General features: G+C 37.9%; 1 pseudogene; it reads left to right on the top strand.

The window, feature by feature from the left end:
- The window catches only part of LOC139724442 (diacylglycerol lipase-beta-like), a 47,784-nt pseudogene that overhangs the window by 12,157 nt on the left and 10,368 nt on the right, over positions 1-25,259 (top strand).

Consider the following 25,259-nt stretch of genomic DNA (forward strand, 5'->3'; position numbering starts at 1 on the left):
CCCTATCCCATGCAGGGAGGATTTCTTCCTCCTACACAACCATCCCAGCAATCTTATTAACGGTTTCATTCTAAATTGAGATTACATTGGAACGAACCTTTTTTGTTACAAGAAAGCTATAAATTGAGTATATGAATAAAAAACTGACCCAACTCCACTAGGGGCCATTTTGGGTAAATCAATTAAAACTGATTATTTTTTAATTTGTTTAATAATATATTAATTTTGATCATGATACACAACACTGCATCAGAATATCAGTCTACATGCTTATTTTTGCTAAAGGGCAAATCCAGACCAAAATTTTCATCATTTCATAAACACACTGCACGAAAATCGAACAAGCACGATTCCCACTATACTTTACTATACGCAGCTATACGGCATTTTCGAATAGTGCCCTCTTATGTGACCCGGTATTAGGAAATCCTATCGTTCAATTCAAGCTATTCGCGTGCCCTCGAAAATGTGCACCGTATACCCGAATAGTATACTCCTATGATGTGAACCCAGCCTTAGAGTAGGCCTGGCCTATCACACGAAGCAAACTGGGTGCGGTTAACATTCTTAGTCAAATGATTCCTTTCAAAGGCTGAAATTTATATTCGAATGCATGCGAATTCTCGCTAACTGATGCTGTGTGAAACAAACTACTACGAACATTACAAAATAGGCAACCTGACCACTCGATCGATGCCTTATCGAGAAAATGCCGTGTTTTCATTGGTGCCAACAAAATCAGCAGTTTCTCAAAGTAGGCGTAGCCTATCACACGACCCAAACTGGGTACGGTTAACATTCTTAGTCAGCTGATTCCTTTCAAAACCTGAATCGTATTCAAATGCATGCAAACTCCCACCACCTGGTGCTATGTGAGGCAAGCTACTACTAACATTACAAAAGGGGCAACGCGACCACTCCCTGCCCAATTAACAAAATACCGTGTCTTCATTGGTGCTATCGAAATCACGCAGTTTCTTTAAAAAAAAGTCGCAAACTGGGGGATGTTAACATTAATGTGCTTGCTTTCAAAACCTGAATCGTATTCAAATACATGCAAACTCCCGCCGCCTGATGCTATGTGAGGCAGGCTCCTATCTACGGACGGTACAAAGGGGCAACCTGATCACTCGCTGCCCTAATGACAAAAAATACAGTGTCGTTCATTAGTGCTATCGAAATCAGCAGTTTTTCACAGTCGCCCAAGAATCCAAACTGTGTGCGGTTAACATTTCTAGTCATGATCCCTTTCAAAACCTGAATCCTATTCAAATGCATTTTTACTACATTTCTTCGTGTGTCCTAATTATATTCTTTGCACATTGAACCATAATTGCTGCTGAAAATATTGGAGGGACAACGCATTACTGCTGGCTAGGTATGTTGTATTTTAAGAATGATGCATACTTAAACAGAAGTGCTGTCTTTTGTCAAAGCAATTTATTAGCACCTGCGGTAATAAGAGTGCATAACTTCTCAGCTGCACGGAGCATGGGCAAAAAAAAAAAAAAAAAAAAAAAAAAATTCTCGTTTCTTCTCCTTCTCTGACACCTCCCTGCTAATAATGACGCGTAATCCCGGCAGTAATTGTGTCATTCGCCAAAACGTTAATGATTCTTTAGTCAAATGAAGCCTTTCGACCGTCGGATACCATGCAAGTGTATGTTAAGCTCGGGGCTGTTGCTATGCTGTTAGGACTCGCAGAGATACGCCGGAACAGACTTTAATTTGAACATGCTTAAAAACAACCAACCAACCAAACAAACAAACAAACAAACAAAACAAAAAACCTGCTCCAGCGTATCTCTCAGAAACTACGTAGCTACTGAAAACAAAGAACGTCAAACTTGGTGATCATTATGATCAGCACACGGATGCGAACGCATCTTCATTTTTTTAATTTCGTTGGGCATTCGTTGTTTCGATAGGCCTGGAGCGAAATCTCTTCGCACTTTGTGCAATTCTTTTCGTAGGTTAATTGCATGACAATATTCTTGAATGCTTATAGACATTTCATTGTCTTTGACTTCCCGTGCTCCAAGCCGCTCTTTTACAGAGTTTGAATATATCACGGAGACCTCCGTTCAGAAGAAATGTGGAAATCCTGTGTGGGACTTGGGGGTAATATGGCAGGGAACAAATGCCTTCAGTTTTTCTTCAAAAAAAAAAAAATCGATCAACTACCTTGCGCACAAAATGGCTTCGTTTGGGAAGTTTAGAACTTGATGTGAAATCTTTCTGATTATGAAATGTCATTGGCTAAATCAGGGCCCTACTTATGTGTATACTTAAGTATCATGTTACAGTTAACGATCCAAAGTATGCCTACATTTTTAAACTGATTTTTGTTCACGTGTCCTGTTTTCTATACACGTTGCTGCCGAAAGTGTTGAAAGGGGCATCGAACTGCTGCTCGTTCGGTTTACTGTGATTGAGGAACTATATGCATATTTAAACAGGAACGCTGTGTTTCGTCAAAGCAACTCATCAACACCTGCGATAGATCTCATTAATTCTTCCCTGCACGGAGCGACATTCGTCATTTAGAACTTAAAAATAGGGATTTTGAACTTTTCGTCGAGGCGGCATACTGAAATTCAAAATGGCGGTAAGTGTGTGTGTTTTTTTTTTTTTTCAATATGGACAGGGAGGTGTCACCTCCCTGTCCATATTCACAAACAACATTGTAAAGCCGAATGCCCCGTCCTACTTATTGACGCAAACTAATGGAAACTGATGCAAACTGGTGCAAACTAATGCAAACTACTAGTTAATGCAAACTAACGCAAACTACTGATTAATGCAAACTAATACAAACCGTTAGCGGTGAAAATTAGGAAGAATAAGCCAGTTTGGAAATAGCTCATGTGTACACGGGTACAAATGACCTTTCGTTTTTCTCAGTTGGTTAAAGGGGATGGCTAGTAACTGATCAGTGGGAATCATTGGGAATGCTGGGGGATGATTGTTCCAATTCTTCTGGGATTCATTTAAGAGTACATTATATATCTATTGTTGTATGAAAATTATTTGCTTCAGAACGGTCTCATATTCAAGTAATGTGCAGTTTAATGCCCCGTCACTGTACAGGCATGCTAACCTGGAAACATTACAGGGGCGGATCCAGGAATTCTGTAAGGGGGGGGCGCATGTAATATTTCTAGTGCCACTTCCGGGTATCATTTCACTTTTTTTTTTTGTTTCCTGTGTTTTTAAAGAAAAATGAAGGGGAGCGTGCGCCGGTTGCACCCCCTCTGAATCCGCCACTGCATTAAACTGCACATTACTTGAATATGAGCCCATTCTGAAGCAAATAATTTTCACACAACAATAGATATATATAATGTACTCTTAAATGAATCCCACAAAGATTGGAACAATCATCCCCCAGCATTCCCACTGATTCCCACTGATCAGTTACTAGCCATCCCCTTTAAACACTTCACTTAATTCAAAGCGACTTAATGCATCAGTTTGCCCAACATAGCAATTTATGGGACTCGTATTCAAATAAAGAATGAACCTGCGCAGATGAAGTGACCAGAATGGTTCGTCATACAGTCAACACTTTGGGAAGCATCCATTGCGCTGTTTCGAATACATTATCGTGGTTTTTTTTTTTCTGTTAAAATTGCCAAATACCTGGCACGCTTGCTGTCAGGTGCATGGATGTACTGTCAGGCACGATTTATAAGGATTACATGAATAATCATAGCATTACAGATGCTTATCTCAGTGAATTTAAAAACCAGCCTGTCTCTCAGTACAAATGACCTTTTCTGCTAATGCTCAAACTGGAACCCCGAACTGGCTTATTACAGCATCTGGACCTGGCTCTTCGTATAGACCGCTTAGTCGTCTCGAAACAGATATCGATCAAGTAAATCCATCCTATCGAAGAATGACTGAAGTCACGTTTACCTCAGTTCTTCAAGCATCTCATTTCAACAGTCAACTAAAACGCGTAAAATCATTTGTATTGAAATATTAAAATATTTTTTGACCAAATAGATGTCGGGTAGATTTTATTTTGTTTTTAAAATGTAGAAGGCCGAAATACTAATTAATGCAAACTCAACACAAACTCCCAAGACACAACGCTATCCTATGATTGTGAAAACCACGTAATATCGATCACAGATAGCGAAAAATGACACCCCGAAATACTAATTAATGCAAACTCAACACAAACTCCAAGACACAACGCTATTCTATTGAAAACCACCTAAATCGATTCTAAATATCGGAAAATGACACCCCGAGTCCAAGAGACAACGTTATCCTATGTGAAACTTACCTAAATCGATTACAATATCGGAAAATGACACCCCGAAATCTTAATCAATGCAAACTCCAAGACACAATGTTACCCTATGTAAAAACGACTTGATTCGATTACAGTATCGGAAAATAACACCCCAAAATATAAAAAAAAAAAATTAGATATTTGACAACCTTAGATATGATAGGTCTCACAGAAAGTTGGTACTAGGTGTTTCAAAAAACATTTCTCACTTTTGATCATAAATATTTCAAAAACTATTCATTCGATAAAAACTGTCATTGATATGAGTAATAGCTGGATAGTGTACAATTTGGTTGAAGGTAATTTGCACGTGAAAGCATGAATCAGTTTCATTAAATCTAAGATTGATTTCGAAGTAAGGTTTCAGATTTTGGTCAAATTTTAACCCTCTGTACAAAAATTGAACTTCGCACAGGAACCAATGCTGTGTATGTGAGTGTGTGCTGACAATGGCCCTGAACAATGGACATGCCTGAACCACCTGTTGACTAGGCGTCAGTCTGGCGCTCCCTGGCACATGAATGCTTAATCAATAATTCATGTGGATTGCCCTGGGCACTGCTAGCCTGAATTTATGCACAGTAAAGTGCTTGCAAACACCACATTTCATTCCAGCTGGCAATCATTTTCAAATTTTGCTTCCGACATATCACTAAATTTGGGATATAAATAAGCATGAATGATCTAAAGTTCCTCATTTCAATACAACTGTCTACTAATTAAATAGTCTGACAAATTTTTCGCTTTTTCGATAAAAAGATATCATTTTTGGTAAAGAATTCAGCAGCATCTATCATTGGGGCGGTTTGTTTCAGAGTAGATTTATTTAAGGCTCCATATACACAAGTGTATATATGTACTCTAATTGATATTCTTTACTTCCTGTCACCACGTTTACAATAGAACAGAAGGTATTCATTGTAATTTTGTTTTTCAGAAGTAGGGAGAGCACTGACGCGACTCAACGACAGTATCGACAGGCGTTTGACTTTACACAGATACTGCCAGAGGCTGAATAAAGACTAGTTGTGATAGTGGAATTTCTCATGAATGAATAATGAAGCATTCAAACCCTGGCCATTGTTCAGGACCATTGTCAGGTTGTTAACCACACACTCCCATACACACCCATTGACCCCTGTGCAAAGTGAAATTTTGTACAGAGGGTTGAAAATAGAGCAAAGTCTGGAACCTAACTCAAATTAATCATGGATTTCATGAAACTTATTTATGCTTTCATATTTATACCACCTTCAACCAAATTGTACACTATTCAGCTATCACTCATATCAATGACAGTGTTATTTGATATATAGTTTTTGAATTATTAAGAATCAAAAGTGGGAAATGTTTTTTGAAACACCTAGTACAATCAAGCATCAAATCTCACTCTGGCAGAAGCAAAAGTTTAGTTTGCGCCCATAGAGATATATACTACATCTCTATGTTTGCGCCACATTAAATAAAAATCATAAGGAAGAGTGGCGCAGTGATGCACAGAAGAAATTTTAATCCCCAATGTTTGCACTATCGAATTTTCAAGCTGGAGCTTCGTTTTAAGAAATACCTCCAACACTGGAATGATTCGCAGGGAAATTTTCATGCAAATTCCGTTGTGCTAATCACAAATTCCCAACAGTTTCTGGAAGATATTCAAATACTTCAAATCAAAGATTGTGTGAATAAAAGTGGTGATGAATTCTATTACCTTTTCATTGCAGCCTCTGAATGAACGGCGAAAGAAATAGACCTGCTTGATAAGATTAAGCTTTTCTTAGGCTTTTCTTTCTATCTCTCTCTCTCTCTTCCTCTTTTCCCTGTTTTTTGTTCCTTTTTTCCACACTTTTGCTTTCTTTTTTTTTCTATTCCCGACTTTCCCAGTTTCCAGCACTCTTTGTAGTTGTAAGCTTTTCACCCCCTTATTTCCCCTTTCCCTCAGAGGTACCCACATGATACAAGCATAGTCTTTTGAGTGGGTACCTCCACTTTTTTTTTTTTCTCGCAGAGTGTATATAGAGTGTATGTATCTTTTTTGTACTGTTCATGTAGACATGAACATGTTGTTAATCCTGTCTGGTTATGTACATTTTATTACTCGCATGTCAAATTTATAATAATTGTTTCTTGTACATTCTGTTGGGAAAAAAAAGTGAAAATAAAGTTTGAATTTGAATTTGAATTTGAAAGATAACACAGAATGATACCTCAAATGAAGGTGGATCATAATTGTGAAAAGTATGAAAAAGGGCAGTTCTTTCTGGTTAAGCTAAGTTTTGTATTTATATAATGACACATGTTAAGATGACTATATTTCGTCCTTTTCTTAGTTACTGCATAAGTCTTTTTACAGAGTGTGATTTCTTTATCTGTAACGTGCCTTTTCACTCTCCCCCTCTTTCTCTTCATTTTTCTTCCTCTCTCTCTCTCTATCGTCTCCATTTTTCCTTCATTCTTTGTTCACTTATCATATGAATATATTTCCGTATGTCTTTGGGTTTTTTTATTTTCCCTTTTTGTTTTTCTTAACTATATGTGACTAGTATTTCTTTCATTCTAAATTTGTACAGCTGTGCTCATGTCATCAGTTTTGGTTCCTTCTCACTCTTCCCCTTCCCCTCTTTTTCTCTCCCACCGCCTCTCTCTCTCTCGTCATATTTTCCTTCTTTTTTTTTGTTCACGGGGTCGTGTATAGTAATAGGCCTATGTTACCTATTACTGTATATTTCCTTGGTTCTTTTCATCATAATTCACTCTGATTTACTTAATTATACAACTCTGTAGTTATTTCGTATATTTTAAAAGTTACTTGCAACTCTGTTTGTATTATTGAATTGAAATATGACTTTACATTGGACTCCGATACCAAGAATATGGGTTATAATAGTGAAGGAAATAAATTTTTAACTTTCCACTAATCACAGTACTGCAAACTTGTGAAAGGAAGGTGTCTATCGATTAACAGGTTCTAAAATGCAAACTCCTGAGCGCAGTTGGTGGTAAAATTAATCTGTTTCCCCACAAATAACTGACAATTACTGTACCGAAACAATCAAAACCACATTAGCTATATTAATAGTTGCCTTTGTATGTTAGTACTTTTATCAATGTTTGTTCACAACATCAGGTTAAACAAAACCCCACATACAAAGAATACTAATACTAACCAATTTATATGCAACTTTGACGCATCGACAGTCTATCATTTATTTCAAGAGACAATTTAAGAACCAAATATCACAACAATGTTATGTTTGAAATGTTAAATCCTTCTGTTCGATATCGGCTCCCCTCCCCATCTCTTCTTTCCCTTCTAATCTCAAGTTGTCTCACCTATTCCTTCTGTTTCGTATCCTTCCATCTCATTTTCTGTTATCATTGCGGGGCTTTAGTTTCAGTTGTTATAGTTATTGGCTTGTTTTTAAAGGTATGAATAATTTGTTGTTGTTGTTTGTGTAAATTACGGTTCTGTTATAATGGGATTTTTTTTTCAGGGGCCTATCTTATATACTAGCTGTGTTTTTGATTTAGACTCCTCCACTTAGGTTCTTATGACCACTAGTTATTTAGGTTTGTTGCAAGCGTGTATGTTATTTGAACATGTTTTGAGATTATTATGTTTTTTCACATAAAAAATAGACTTTTCCTTTTTTCATAATCATTTAACTCATTCTTTTCCTGTTCTTTTGAACACAAAGTGGAATTCAGATCAATTCAATCAAAGTAACGATGTGATTTATTTTATTGGGCCCAGGTAATACAAGCTGCGTAGGCTTCCCCCTTTGACTCTTATACTAGGTGTTTCAAAAAACATTTCCCACTTTTGATTCTTAATAATTCATAAACTATATATCAGATAACACTGTCATTGATATGAGTGATAGCTGAATACTGTACAATTTGGTTGAAGGTGGTGTAAATATGAAAGCATAAATCAGTTTCATGAAATCCTTCTTCTTCTTCTTCTTCTTCTTCTTCTTCTTCTTCTTCTTCTTCTATTTACTTGTGCATGTAACAGCTGTCTCTGTCATTACTGACGTTGGCTAATGGTCATTCTCGTTGTGATATTGAAAACTCTATACGTAAGTACTTTTAGATCCTACAGAGTCAAGGTGCGCCTCAATCAAAGATTTGGATGTATTTTTTTCTAACTCTTAGTGGCTTTATCGCATGTGACAACAATCATTTTATTCTTTCATTTTAAAAAAGGCATGGATTCTGATTAAATTATACTTCTGTTTTTTTTTTCTTTTGACTGACAAAGTGCCATTCATTGACATGAATACGTGACTAATATGGACTATCATACGCTATCGGAAAGATAGCTATATCCAGGTCGTCTCGGATAGTTTGTCCCATCACCTTCACCAGCGTTGATTATTTGTTTACTATCTCCATAGTGAATAGAGTCATTATAACGACGATTCCTCATAGATGCGACACTGTTAAAGGCCCCTAATATGGCCAAGAAAAAAACAACAAATATTCACTCAAACATAATCAAGGTGCAGTGTTTATAAATCAAACATGGTGCGGCGTCCTTGACATGCACCCCTCATCTAAAATGAGTGCTATATTGACAACTAGCCGTAGAACGAGAGCAAAACGTACATGACTCGATTGTTAGATTTGATGGTTTCCAAATCGCCCATCTATAAGAGGAACAATATCTCAAAACAACTAAATTTCTGAAATCGAGATGTAGGAAACTTAACTCAACCCCAAAGGAGCTTGCCTTGGATCAAATCTCAGTGTGTCCAACAAAGTAGCAAAGTGTGCGAGTTAGAAAAGCTGTTTAATCGAGGCTCTCGTAGCATACATCTTTGAAATGTGCAATTTCTCACTCAAGTCTTTGAGGTTTCAATAAGAAGGCATGCGGGAGAGGCGGGGGCGGGTCTTAACTTGCCATGTCTATAATGCAAGACGCGGATGCTACTGCTGTATTGGACAGGACTATAAAACTGACTGGATGCTTTGGAACAGCAGTGACAGATCCAGAGGGGGGCACACCGGGCGCCCTCTTCATTTTTCGTTAAAACAAAAGATGTAAAAAGAAAAAGGAGGGGTGCGCCCCGTTTAATTTGGTAAAGGCTCCTCCCCTTCAAGGATTTCCTGGATCCGCCCCTGAACAGGGACTCTTCGGACGGAAGTCTACCTTCCATACAGCTGCTTTGAAATAATGTGTCTGTCAAAGTTTGATGGTTTCAAAATTGTGTGCCCTCATGATAACATACTTCAATATAGACATTCCGTTATCAAAGTGCCTTTCACTTATACATGGAGGAACCGAAGGCTATGTTAGAGTTTTTCGAAATCAGAAATTGATTCTTAATGCTATTTGTATCAGTCATCGGTAAAAGTGAACGATTTGATAGTATAGTTTTTAATGGCTCACTGTTTTAGGGGGAAAAGAAAAAAAAAGAGAAGAAATGAATGTGAAGTAAACATGTGACTAATTAATAAAGGAAGGGTTAAACCAGGACAGGGACCACCCCCAACTCTTCAATCAAGTCTTGCTAACAGCATGCTCCTATATAGGCCCCCTATATAATCGTACAAAAAATCAGTTCATGATAAAAAGGTTTGTTGTAGCCCCCTGCAGATCAAGCGCTCGTTCTGTACTTTTTTTATTGCTGTATAATCCTATTCAATGTGGTCAACAAAATTATAAAACACACACACATACACACACGCACACACTTCACACGCACACACTATACACACACACACACACACACACACACACACACACACACACACACACACACACAAGGTAGCCCAAAAGTTAATGTATCATAATACAGCCAAAGGTAATTTAATTGGCCTATAACCCGGTAAGTCAATAAAAAGTGAATCTTTCCGAGCACGGAGTGAAGACCTTTGTTTTTCTCTTCCAAGGTAAAAAAAAAAATGGCAAAATTTGAAGAAGTTGTCGTTCATGCGTAACTGCTCTTCCATGTAAATATAGAAACAAATAAGAAATTAACATAAAATTGAAAAAAAAAAGTTTTAAAAATAAACTTTTGATATCTATAATATCTTTGAAGCCCAACAGATCAATAAAAGCTAAAAAAATAATGAAAATGAGAGATATTCTGTCAAATCAAAGTTCAAATTAAATGAAAGAAGAAACAACATTAACAGGAATGTAAATAATATTTGGTTTCTGAATCTGTCTCATGAATTCTTGAATTATTAAATTATAAAGAATAAGATAAAATGTGTACCCTTACTCCCTATGTCCATTGAAGTTTGAGTTGACAGAAAATTCGTATTTCCCCTTAGGGCGTAAGTTCCCAGTTTGATTTTATGAGGCTATAAAGAGAAAAGGAGAACGAAAATGTATTTTTGCTATTTCATATACATGTATGCAGGTATCTAGCTCATTGTGTTACGAAAATGGTCTTTTGTTATCATGTTATGTTGAAGGGCATTTGCAAATGAAAGACAACATGTCAATTTTTGAATTTTTTACTTTTAGTTTTGTGCCTTGGAGGACAAAAAAAAAACCCGGATGTGGTCACTCATGCTTAAAGTTTCCATTATATTAACCCTCTGGGTTGATAGTCAATTAAATTACCTCTAATGTACATGTAATATGACTTCATTGATTTTCATCAAATCTCCTATATAAACTCGCAAAAGTTTTTTTTTTTTTTTTTGGTTTTTTTTTCAAATGTAGTTGAGCTTCGAGCAGGAGGCGCGCGCATGGCCACGCGTATATGAGGATTGTCGATTGGGGAAGCTATCACGTGACAAAACATACTCGGTACTGACTGTACTTTGGCTTAGATGCGAGATGGTACTGTAGTCCGGAGTAGTAAGGTCATGAAATGAATGCCGAATATTCAGATGAGAGCATCGAATTTCTGCAGAATACATCTTAGTAATCGAAGATCTGCAGTTTGTTTTCTGTAAGTACGTGATAGCAATGGTCCATGGATGATGGTCATAAACGTAATCGTGGCGTTTAATGGCAATAACTGTAGGCCAGTCCCACACACGTAAAAATATGTGTGGGAGATTAACAGGAGGGGCCGCGCCGGGCAGCGTATTTTTTATTTACACGCAAGCCTGTGGCTTGTGGCAATTAAATTCAATGAAACCGCTCCTGATGCGTCTATGCTTACTCCGCTCGGGTTGTGCGTTGCGAAGAGTTCTGGGAGTATTTCTGTGGTACTAGTACCCTCCGCTCGCGACGATTCGATTCGTACACGTTCATCAGTGAGTGTGTGCACGCGCTGTGAAAGTTTTGCTCGCCGTGGTAGACCCTCATCCAATTACTAGTAGTACGTATAAATACGTGTAAAAACGGGTGAGAGTGCGAAAAACAACACAATACGAAAAAAAAAAATGTGACAAGAAGGAGGGGGGGGGGGGGGGGAGAGAGAATCATAAGGAAAGAGATAAAAAAAACAATGAATATTCTGTGATATCTCATCAATCATCATTCATGCACAACAGTGATCAATATTATTGCGGGTTCCATGGAAGACCACAACTTTATTGGTGTATGATGGGGAATGAGTATAGGCTGGCTCCTAATGGGCTACAGTGACCAAAGATTATATAGTCTATAGGGCTTTTTTACACTTGTGTTATAACCCCGGACTTTCTCTGACCCAGGACTATCGTTAGTCCTGTACCAATTTTTTCAGCTTTTTACACTCGCCAATTAGTCCCGTACTATCTCTATGTCCGGGGCTAAGGAGGAAAACTGACCTTTTTACACTCGTATTTCTTAGCCCCGGACTTTCCAAACCACATGAATATTCATAATTACGCTGTGTACTGTACACATACACGCAACGCACCGGCAGCACTTGATTACCTCTGTTTCTGATTGGTCAGTGAGGGTCGGACTTCTCCGTCACTTAGCCAGGATTATTTTTTCGTTCTGTTTACACTCACTTGCTTGGCACCGCAATTGCTGGTGCTAACCCCTGCTATTTTGCAGGGCCAGATAGTACCGTACTATCGGTGGGGCTAGCCCACTTTGGCAAAAACGAGTGTAAACAGAAAGTGGGCTAAGGATAGTCCCGTACCAACGGTGGGGCTAAGGCCCCCCCCTTAGCCCCCACCGTTGGTCCGGGGCTAAGCAAAAATTTACAAGTGTAAAAAGCCCTTATAAGTCCAAACATGTTGCGAATTCACTTATATGGCTACAATATTTGGGGGGGGGGGGGGGACTGAAGGTGAAGCCAATCCCTGCCCGACCCCCCCCCCCCCCACCGATATTAAAACACATATCGACCAATAGGCCTACACATGACGAGTAATGTATAATGTAACACTTTTTCGATCTCCGTTGATTGGTGATTGAAATATTGACAGGAAGGATTGAAGGGAAAAGGAGTGGAGAAGAAGCGCATGGATGGAAAGCTTGAAGGGAGAGTAGTTGAAAGTTATGGAATAGGCTATACAATGGTATATGTACATGTATCAGAAAAGTTTGTGAAATAACATGATCGCTTAAATCTATATACAATTGTATGTACATGTATTTATTTCTCAGCCTCCAACCCCTCTGTTATATCTGTTGCTATTAAAGGCCCCTAATTCATCTTCATACTGATAGGTATATTATTACTGCTTCTCAAACCTGCCCCTCTTTTCTTCATACCACTTTCAAAGACTCACCCTGCATATTAATTTTCCGACCTCTCTCGACTTCCTCCTTTTTCAAATGCATAGACGACTCGTGTATATTTTCCCTTCCTCGATCACTGCTTGAATTATCATACAATTTATTTGTTTCTCATACTCTCTCTGTCTCTCCCCTTCTCTCTTTCTCATTTTAAAACTTTACAATGTTTGTTTACAAGACCACTTTCTACTCTCTACATTGATCAGTTTGTCTAGAAACATGTTTAGTCAGTGCAAATAATGCATGAAGGAAAATTACACCACTATTGCAGGATTCATTATGCATTTTTATTCACTTCTTTATGTTCAAGCACTTTTTTTTTCATGAAGGTATACTGACTATACAGATGTAATCTGATCCTCCAGATATCCAAGAAGTATTGTAATATACACAAACTAGAACTATCACTCAATGTTGTACTAACACAGTTACTGACATATGCCACATCTCAAGTAAAGTGCTCAAAACCTGAGTGAGTAAGTAAATAAATCAACAATTTCTATGATTTTTCATTAAAGAATACTGTTACCATGGCAACACAATGTTTGACATTAAGAAAAAATGAAGTTTGCCCAACTCTATCATAGCTGTCACATGAGCCAAATTTCAAGTCAAATGCTCAAAAACTGACGGAGTTGAGTTAATTCACATATTATTGTATGATTTTTATTCAAAATAAAATTATGCTGTCACCATATTGTGTCGAGCCCATGCACTAATGTCAATAATATTCGACCACTAATGTGGCTGTCGTATCTTTAAGCTATATATATATATATATATGCTTATTTGACGACAGTCTTCTGCATTTTACACTCCGATCTTGTGCCATAATTCAGTGAGATCATATTCCGAATGGTTCCCAATCGACGTGTTCTCTTACTCTTTTCGTTAATCTGTACACGTACATGTATATCTCAGTTTTATTTTCGAATGTACACACTGTACGTTCCATTCTCTTGTAAACAACAAGAAATGACTATTTCATTTTTGTAATATTATGATCGATGCAGAAAATTCCTAATAAATCAATGTAAATTTGGATCGTGTAATGTCATAACAACCACTATGTGTCATAAGACGTCGACGACAAATGTCATAACGACCACTAATGTCACGACAAGTCGACGACAAATGTCATAATGACCACTATAATGTCTTAACATGTCGACGATAAATGTCAAAATCGGATTGACCACAAATGTCATAAACACGTCGACGTCAAAAATGTCAAAATATCAATTTTTACTGCAAATGTTATAACATGTCGACGACAAATGTCATAACGACCACTAATGTCTTAACTACGTCGACGACAAACGTCATAATGACCACAAATGTCATAACATCGGACAAATATCAAAGTCGGATTAGCCACAAATGTCATAACACGTCGACGAGAAATGTCATAATGACCACAAATGTCATAACATTGGACAAATATCAAAGTCGGATTAACCACAAATATCATAACACGTCGACGACAAATGTCAAAATTTCTGTTTTTACTGCAAATGTCATAACACGTCGACGACAAATGTCAAAATCGAATTAACCACAAATGTCATAACGCGTCAACCACAAATGTCAGAATTTCCAAATTTACTGCAAATGTCATAATGCGTCACAGGGGAGGATCCAGGAATTCCGTAAAGGGGAAGCACCTTTACAAAATCAAAGGTTGGCGCAACCTCCTCCCTTTTTTGATTTTATCAAAAATAGAGACGGGGAGGGGCGCCGCGCCCCCTTTAGATCAGCGACTGCGTCAGCCACAGGTTAATGGCAAAACCCAATGCTTGCATTACAGGGAGGCGACTTTTCAAAACTATACAAGCTGGCGCAACCCCCTATTTTTTTCTTTTTATTTCTGTTGTTTTAACAAAAACAGAAAGGGTCATCAAAGGGGGTGCGCCCCCTCTCAACCGGCGATTGCGTTATCCACAAAATAATTATGTCAAACTCATTGCTTGCATTTCATGGGCGGATCCAGGAATTCCGTAAAGGGGAGACACCTTTTCAAAATGAAAGGCTGGCGCAACCCCCTCCCCCTTATTATTTTCCTCTTATTTCTTTTGTTTACACGAAAAAAGAAAGAGAAGAAAGGAGTGGGTGCGGCAGTCTTTACTTTTGCAAAGGCGCCTCTCCTTTATGGAATTCCGTGATCCGCCCCTGTAATGCAGCATTGGTTTTGCCATTAACATTTGTGGTCGTGTAACACATTGTGTTATGACATTTGCAATAAAAATGGAAATTTTTGACATTTGTCTTCGACATGGTTTGACATTAGTGGTCATTATGACATTTGTCGTCGACGTGTAATGACATTAGCGGTCGTTATGAACTTTGTCGTCGAAGTGTTATGACATTAGCGGTCGTTATGAAATTTGTCGTCTACGTCTTATGACATAAGTGGTTGTTATGACATTACACGATATAAATTTAAATTAATTAGGAATTTTCTGCATCGATCATATTTTACAAAAATGAAATAGTCATTTCTTGTTGTTTACAAGAGAATGGAACATACAGTGTGTACATTCGAATATAAAACTGAGATATACATCGTACGTGTACAGATTAAAGAAAAGAGTAAGAGAACACGTCGATTGGGAACCATTTGGAATAAATGATCTCACTGAATTATGGCGCAAGATCGGGAGTGTAAATGCAGAAGACTGCCGTCAAATAAGCATATATAGCTTAAAGATACGACAGCCACATTAGTGGTCGAATATTGTTGACATTGATGGGCTCGACACAATATGGTGACAGCATGAAAATCATGCAATGATATTGTGAATTAACTTAACTCCCTCAGTTTTTGAGCATTTGACTTGAAATTTGGCACATTACTGTGACAGCTATGATATAGAGCTGTGCAAACTTCATTTTTTCTTAATGTCAAACATTGTGCTGCCGTGGTAACAGTATCTTTAATGAAAATCATAGAAATTGTTGATTTATTTACTTACTCAGGTTTTGAGCATTTTACTTGAGATGTTAGTGTTAAAGTACAACATTGAGTGATAGTTCTAGTTTGTATTACAATACTTCTTGGATATTGGAGGATCAGATTACATTTGTATACTCAGTATATCTTCATGAAAAAAAAAATGCTTGAACATAAAGAAGTGAATAAAATGCATAATGAATTCCTGCAATAGTTGTGTAATTTTCCTTCGTACATATTTGCACGTGACTGTACATGTTTCTAGACAAACTGATCAATGTAGAGAGTTATAGAAAGTGGTCTTGTAAACAAACATTGTAAAGTTTTAAAATGAGAAAGAGTGAAGGGGGAGAGACAGAGGGAGTATGAGAAACAAATAAATTGTGTGATAATTCAAGCAGTGATCGAGGAAGGGAAAAAATACACGAGTCATATGCATTTGAAAAAGGAGGAAGTCGAGAGAGGTCGGAAAATTAATATGCAGAGTGAGTCTTTGAAAGTAGTATATATGAAGAAAAGAGGGGCAGGTTTGAGAAACAAAATAATATACCATCAGTCTGAAGATAAACTTAGGGGCCTTTAATAGCAACAGATATAACAGAGGGGGTTGGGGGCTGAGAAATAAATACATGTACATATGTATAGATTCAAGCGATCATGTTATTTCACAACTCTTATGCATGTACATGTACCATTGTATAGCCTATTCCATAACTTTCAACTACTCTCCCTTCAAGCTTTCCATCCACGCGCTTCTTCTCCACTCCTTTTCCCTTCAATCTTTCCTGTTAAAATTTCAATCACCAATCAACGGAGATCGAAAATTGTTACATTATACATTACTCGTCATGTGTAGGCCTATTGGTCGATATGCGTTTCAATATGGGGGGGGGTGGGGTGGCGGTAGGCAGGATTGGCTTCATCGATCTTCAGTCCACCCCCCCCCCCCTCCTCACACAGCCAATACGAGAATTCGCAACATGTTTAGACCTAGACTATATATATCTTTATATATATATATATATATATATATATATATATATATATATATAAGAAAGCTTCTTTTTGATTCGCGGGATAGGCTACAATCCTTTCTCAGGCAGAGGATCTGAATTATCGGGTCGTGCTCAGTCTGCACACAGTGAGCTGAACACCATATCAAGTATACGTGTATAATGATTGTGTGTAATGATATGGGAAAAATGCATGGGAAAATCAAAATACATGTTTATGTATTTTACGCGGAATCAGTTCTCGTCTGTTGTCTTGGCAGAAATGCACCAATCTTGCAATGTTGTTGTTTATTATTTTCCCTCTCCATCACGGGTACATATGGAACGTGTTGATCAAAGTTTTTGTGATGTCGGAAAATGCGAGGATGTATTGCAGGTGGCCTATTGCAGGTGGCCTTCAATTTGTTTTTCACATTATATTGGCATGTGTAACAGACTGTAACTCACCAAGATGCCTCTTGAAATGTTTTGAAAAAAGTTCTGCTTGATTTCACATTCATGAGCGGATGATTATCAATTGTCTTTCTGCTATCATCTTGTGTGAAACAAAGTATTGTTTCTATTCAAAAGATAGCGTGCCAATTAATCTGCACTTACTGTTGGTGCTCTATAGGCCCTATAAGACAATCAAACCCACCTTCAGCCTAGACATTCGTAGGCGTTGTGGTGTAGAGGGGGATCTGCACATCTCTCATGAAGCGAGACTTCTCTTTTCTTTTCTTTTCCCCACTAACAATGTGAAACAAAGATATCCGTAGACGTTGTGTGGTATGTAGACGTGGTAGAGCGAGACTTCTCTCTTCTTTTCTTTTCTTTTCCCCACGAACAAATAAGTTTAGCAGGAAACATATAGCATTCCCACATACTGTTTACATTTCCCATCACATGCTTTTAAATCGGAATTTTCATGTAGGCGACTTCTTCCTGCTCTACTCTACACCAGGACAGTTGTCTTCCTGTTTGAAATTGCTGGCAGTGTGGTATGTTTCAGTAACTGGTATGAATATATTCGAGTACATGTCAATAATATCATAGTTGAAAGGATTTTTCAAAAAGTATCTATTGGAATTATTTCTAAACCATAAGGGATTTTCTTTTTCTTATCATGCCAAAATCATATGCTGAAACTTGAATTAGAATGACAAATATAGAATGTTTTTGCTTCTTCCTCTTCAATATTTTGTGTATTATTGTCATCATCAACACATCAGTTAGCATACTTCATGATGAATTTTCTTTAGTTTATCTAACCAGTTGCTGATAAAAGGTTTACATGACAAGATTCCTTGTGAGATGTACAGTTTGAATTTGTATACTTGCATTTCCTGAGTTATGAAGCTGTATAATACCTATTGCTTTGTCATATTTTCTTATCTAAAATATGTGCAAATGTCATTTAATTATTTTTACTGACTTTAGGCTTTGTTGTTATTTCAGCACAGTAAAGAAAAAGACAAATGAATTGATCCTCTAAATATCATTTGTTACAAGTCGCTCCATATATCTTCACTGCCCTTTGCTCAGGTGGGAGCTGTATGGGTGTTCAGTGACTGGGAGCCCGACACAGAGCGTACGTGTGACATCAGTCTGGTACGTCTGGTGCAGGCAGCCGTCGTCCTTGGCTGGTTCCTGCTTATTGCTCTCGCCATCTGTGTTATTGTCCTCTTTGGTGGTAAGCCAAGGAGGGAAAATGACCGCTTTGACGACTACGAGCTGTGGGAAAAAAGGTACACATTTTGGTTTTTTACTCAGAATAGCCTATTGAGAATCAATTGTAGGAGCAATGAAAACATGATTGTAGTGTGACATTTTATATTAATGATGAATTTAGCAATGATTCTGATGACATATCAGCAGAGTGTAACATACTCTTCAGAGTTAACCATAACATTTATTGTGAAGTGGATTTATCAAGATCAACATCAATTTAATATAAGTGACCTGTGATAACCGTGATTTCTGTGAATATCTCAAACACTTTGGAAACTGATGTGATTGCCCCACAGGTGCAGATTATGCTGCTTCTGTGAACGAAAAGATGAGAACTCACAAATTGCGTATGCAGAAGCAGCTGCTGTGTTTTCCTCCATATTTCAGGTGAGTATAAATAGGTCAGTCGCATTATTACAACAGAAGCTATGGTGTGCTGTTTGCCGTGGATATGTACTGATTCCAGACAATTTGTGCCTTCCATACATCAAAGTCATATGATAGGGATACCATAAGCCTGTAATTTATGTTGTCAATTTGCTGCAATGCCATTTCTTGAGATCAAAACAAAGTGCCCATATATATGCAATTCAGTTAAGCATTGTTTTATATATCTGTCTTGACAAGTCAAATCCAGAGCCCTTTTGTGTTTTCGTAGCACATCTATTTTCACTAATCATAACTCACATAAATTACCTTTCATCACAAGGTTACTTACTTTCTCTTTGATATGGCTGATTGTGTGAATCATGGAGCTATGCTGCTTCAGTGTGGGATACTGCAGTTTAGTCATGGTTGAGTACAGAGCAATGAGACTATGGTATTGAAGATTCTCCCGCCATCTTTCCCAGGGACTTAACGTTGTTCCATCAGACATCGTGGCTGGCCTCATCCTGGTGCAGGTGGAGCAGGAGTGGTGTCGCCGGAATCGCATCTCCAATGCCAGCCCCCACAAGAACCCCGGCCCGGATGTGCCGCTGCCCACGGAGGAGGTGGAGACACGCCTAGAGACTGTCTGGCACTACTTCCGCTTCTCCTGGCCTCCAATGGCTGGCCCATCCTCGTCAACTCCAACATCATCTGCTGGCTGTGCAAGCTGTGCTGTGTGGGCAGGTAAGTCTGTGCAGGATGGAAGGGGTATGACAGGAAGATTCATAGTTGCAGCCTTATGGGGAAACTTGCAGCAGCAAGAGGGTTGTCAGTTGAAAAGAGAATTGCAAATCAAGAATTGACAGATATTTCAGAATAGAAGCGGGGAAAATGAAGATGCTGAGGAGGAAAAATGGGAGGTGATTAGATAGAAGACTTTTTGTCTTAACCATCAAATGTGATATCTTATATTAATCTTTGAAAGTCATCACAATACTGTGATTATGATTGCATAAGAAATTGCCCTTCATATATTTTCAAACAAACCATTCACAGAGATATTTTTTTTTTCTCTGAATGCCCATATGAAACAGATTTTTGTCAGACTTTTATGAACTATTTACTCCCTATATCTTTTAGGATGGCTGTAAAGATAATATATTCTTGCTACGTCTTGGTAGTAGTCACAAGAATTTTTATTTTTCCTTTGATTTGTAGAAGATGTAAAGTTTGAGAACTATCCTATCTGAAAAAGACAAGGCGCACAACTATGTGACATCACAGACACATGACATGAATGGCCAATTTGTGTTTTTTTGTTTTTGTTTTTGTTTTTTTAACCCGATATGGTTTGCCATATTTATATCAAGATCACTTCCCTGGTTTGGGAAATGTTAGCTGGCAGGGTGCAAAATACATTTGCATTCTCTGTACATTGTAGAATCTAGTAATGAATAGCAAATATTGCTGATATAATCTACTCAGCATTTAAATGAGTGATATCTGCCAATGAAGATGTGAAGGAAGTCTCACCTTTTCCTGGTGCACTAGGTGTGGGGAGTGCATGAAGGGTTCTGACCGCATCGTGGGCGACAACTGTTGCCAGTGCAACACAACGGCCATCAGAGCCATGGAGGGATTGGAGGAGGATGACCTGCTTCATGTCAGCTTCCATAATCAAGTGAGTTTGGTGAGATGGAGGAGGAGAAACAGATGACAAAAGGAAAAATATGAGAGAGAGAGAGAGAGAGGGGGGGGGGGGGAGATATGAGAGAGACTGCCATAAGTGAGTGGACTGAAGCGGAACAATAGAATGGTGACTACAAATCTGAAAATGCAGAGAAACTGATCTGTTGCTCATGAAAAGCAGTCGCAATGGAAATTTAGAGTGTGAGCGTGATTAGTGAGAGTGGGTTGGTGAGGAAAAGAGGGAGGTGCTTGTGTATCTGCAGTTTTGCATCTCATACTAAACATTAATCTCATACAGTTGCAGATATAGTCAGTTATCAGAATAGGGCCATGCAACCTTGTTTTATGGGAAATTATATTTTGACTTAATATACAAATGATGCACAGGATAGAGTGCGTTAACGCCACAAAATAATCCTGTGCATCATTTGTTTTATAAAATGGGTCGAAAACTAACAGCATTTTTCATGTACCTTTGTGGGTCAATACCAGTCAGCTACATGTAGCGCTCGCAAGATGTCCGAAGATGTTCGTCCCAAACATTTACGCACGTCGCACTCGGAAATCCCGCACAAAGTACTGTACGTATAAGAGTATACGTACGCCACACATGTTATGCACACAAGAAAGGCCGGCCGGCAGCCCAAACTAGAAGTTGTTTACAGGATTGACAGCGCGTATAGTAGCGTGCGACGCACTTGTAACAACTGATTGAGTGCGCACTGCTAGTGTAAACATTGTGACGTCAGGCCGTGTATGTTAGTGAGAAATTAATACACGCACACGTGACTCATTTCAGCGCTTCCAATTGGCTACATTCTTGAACCCATGTGATAATGTATTTTAATCCATTGTATGGCTGAAATGAATGATTCTGTTTGGTTAAGAATTGAAAAGTGTCTAATTTGATTTTACACCTTCCCTTCAGTACACCCAAACTGAGATCATTCAAGAGAATGGGGAAGGGGAGTTGGGGATGGAGGGATATATCCACACCATTGTTTATTTCATTATTTATTCATCTATGTTGTTATTCATTAATCTATGTTGTTATTCATTACTATTTTCTAGTGCATTTATAAGATCCACATGAGGTTCCTGTGTTATCATTTTTGTTCTCTTTCAATAACAAGTGTGTGAGAGAGTGTATGCTAGTTTAGACATTAAGGTCATTGTGTATGTCTTTTTTCTTTCTTGTTCAGATATTTCAGAGTCCCTTCTATGTGGCACTGGATCACTCCTACAAGTCAGTGGTGATATCAATCAGAGGGACATTGTCTTTCAAGGTTAGCAGCTTGCTGCCCCTACTTTGCAATTTCTCATGTATTTGGTTTGAGCCAATTATTTTTATCTATGTTACCTGCTATGATCGCATATAGATAGTAGTCCTCATCAACAAATTGATTAAGTGAAGATGAGAATTCTAATCAGTTTTGTTAATGGTTATAAACCAGGAATTCGTGGATAATTTCAATGTCATTGATTAATAATGTCACTTTTTTTTTTTCCATAATGGTTTCTGGTAGTGTTTCATATGTAAAAGACTATGGTGTTATAATCTTTCTGGTGTTCCTACTCAGGATATGCTGACTGATGTGTCAGCTGATGCTGAAATGCTGGATGTGGTAGGATATGAAATCTACGCTCATCGTGGGATTGTCAACAACTCAAAGTACATTCTGAATAAACTGAAGGAGCTGAATATACTGGAAGAGGCATTCGAGAGACATCCGGCAAGTCGATCATTAATTTTGAGAAAGTGTTTGCACTTGAAAAGGTTATTTTGCTGATATTGATTTAACGTGACCTAATTTCTGTGTGCATTTTGACTTATTGTTACCTCAAGCTTTTAAATGGCTCAACGTTGTTGGGCTAGTCAACCACTAATGCCGGAAAATATCTGAAAACTGATGATATAGGCAACTTGAATATCCATACAATCATTGAAACTGGGGTAAACTAATTTACTGAACTGGAGAGTACTTAATTGAAATCTCCATCACCAATTGTGAATCAACATAAAATCAGAGGCAGCTTTATGAACGAACTGGAGAAATGTCAAAATATCAATGCACTTTGTCTCATTTGCATACATGCACTTACAAGTGTCATGATATCCTCACACACAAACTGATTTCAAATTTACTGCCTGTTTTATATAAGCAAGAGAAACATAGATCTATGCAAACATAGACGTCATTGTGATATGTTACGCTACAACATGTTATGTCACAAATAGAATACCTCAAGGGCATTAACTGTTAACCTCAAAATAAACATGTGCTGCCAGGAAGAACTGAAGAAAATTCTATTGTAGAACTTTGACCAGCAGCAGCCAGGAAGGCAAAGACCCAACGATTGTCTGACAAGGTTTCTGTGATATTTTCCTCACAAACCAGACCCTCCCTGCATCTGAAAAATTTCTCTCTCCAAAAAAACAACAAAAACAAACAAACAAACAAACAAACAAACAAACAAACAAACTCCAGTAGGAAAGATAAAAAAAAGAGAGCTTGAAAACATAAAATACTAGTAGACGCACATTAATACTGTGCTTATATCCGTACAAATCATTATGCCTCATGAAACGCACATATGTGATAATGCACGAAAACTCTTTACCGTCTGTGAATGTTACTAGCTGTCAACAACTGTCAAATGTTCAAGTTGATCCTGTTCAGATTTTAATTCTTCCCAGTTGCATCAACATAGCTACATAGCTTTATGAATGCATATGTTTGCATCTGCAGATCGTTTATTCTGAATGTTTGGATAAAAGTAGTGCAAATCAGTCTGGATATTCCTAAATTCATTCTTGATCTTTGCCTTTCTTCCTAGGACTATAAACTTGTGGTGTCAGGTCACAGTCTGGGAGCTGGAGTGGCAGCCATTTTGTCCATCCTCCTCCGAGAGCAGTATCCTGACATCAAGACTTATGCCTTTGCACCACCAGGGGGCCTTATCAAGTATGTCTCCTTCCTTTCAATTTTAATGTATTGCAGGAAACCATCGTTTTTTATATTTCTCATGGCACCAGTCAATTGTCATTTGCACTGTTTTATTTTTTTGAGCTGTTATTCAGTCCTGATATTTACTCTAATTTTGTTTTATCGGATTGTATTTGTATTTATCAAGCAAATACTTTCATCTGCTAAAGCACTAAGAAAGCAGTATATAAATGTCACCCGTCACTTTCACTGTTGATATTCTTATCATTGCTGTTATCAATACTTAAGGTAATAGTTGTAGTTGTAAATTGTAGTAGCAGTAGTTAATGTAGTGGTAGAAATAGACCAAATTGTAATCATTATCATAACAGTGCTATGCAAAGTGCAGTGTTACTATTGAGATGTCAAGAGGTTTGAATTTGATTTTAAAAAAAAGGTCTTCTCAATTGAATTTCCCTGTTATATCAAATATTGGTCTATTCCACTCTGGAAGAAAGCATATGGATTCCCTATTATCAATACTTGCTTTAAAGGTCATCGCTGCAAATCAAACTGTTGTTGCCAAAATATGAAACTAGAAAAGCACTCTGAGATCGCAGACCTCTGCCAAGCAGCTACTTTCCACCGATGATCTTGCTCTTCCAGAGAGATCAGTGATTTCTAACCATACGTATGCATGCTGAAAAATCGCCCGATTTCCCAATATAGAAATATAGAAGCTTTTGTTATGTCACAAACCCTCAACTGCGCCCTAGCAGAAACTAGAACACGCACATTAGTACGCGCATAAAAACCTCAAAATGCGCAGCTTGAACTCCCAAGTTCATTGACCTTACTTGCCAAAATATCAAAAATCCTTCATAAAATCCATAAAAATTTCCGGATCACTACCAAAATTTTGATCATCTGTTTCTTGTGTCATTCTCAACCTTCCCTGCAAGTTTCATCTAAATCCGTGCACAACTTTTTGAGTTATTTTTCACACGGACAAACTAACTAACTAACAAACTAGAAAAGCACTCTCAGAGCGCAGACCTCCGCCAAGCATGCAGCTCATTTCCACCACTGATCTTGTTCTTCCATAGAGATATCAACGATTTGCACCCATACGTATTTATGGCATTGTGTCCTGAAAGTCGCCTGATTTCCCATTATAGAAACCTTTTAATACGTCATAAACCCTCAGCTGCGCGGCGCGCCTTACCTTGGCAGAAACTAGAGCACGCGCTTTAGTGCGCGCATGCAAACCTCAAATACGTGCATCCTGAACTCCCAAGTTCATTGACCCTTCCTGCCAAAATATAAAAAATCCTTCATAAATTCCCCCCAAATTCTCGGATCACTACCAAAATTTAATCATCTGTTACTTGTATCATTCTAAACCTTTCCTGCAAATTTAATTCAAATCCGTTAACTACTTTTTGAGTTATTTTGCACACGGACAAACCAACAAACCAACGGTAATGAAAACATAACCTCCTCTTGGCGGAGGTAATAAAAGTTGTGTTTGATATTTTCTAATTGTCTTTGGAGTAGGAGAAGCAGCTGTAGTACAACCTATCAATAATTTTGAGACAAATAAGCAGAGTGATTATCATATTTATTGTCCCTGTCGAACGAGTTCGAGCAG

This window comes from Diadema antillarum, unplaced genomic scaffold (genome assembly GCF_040938485.1).
Source record: "Diadema antillarum isolate AM-2024a unplaced genomic scaffold, OU_Dant_1.0 scf00000214, whole genome shotgun sequence".
NCBI classification, from domain to species: Eukaryota; Metazoa; Echinodermata; class Echinoidea; order Diadematoida; family Diadematidae; genus Diadema; species Diadema antillarum.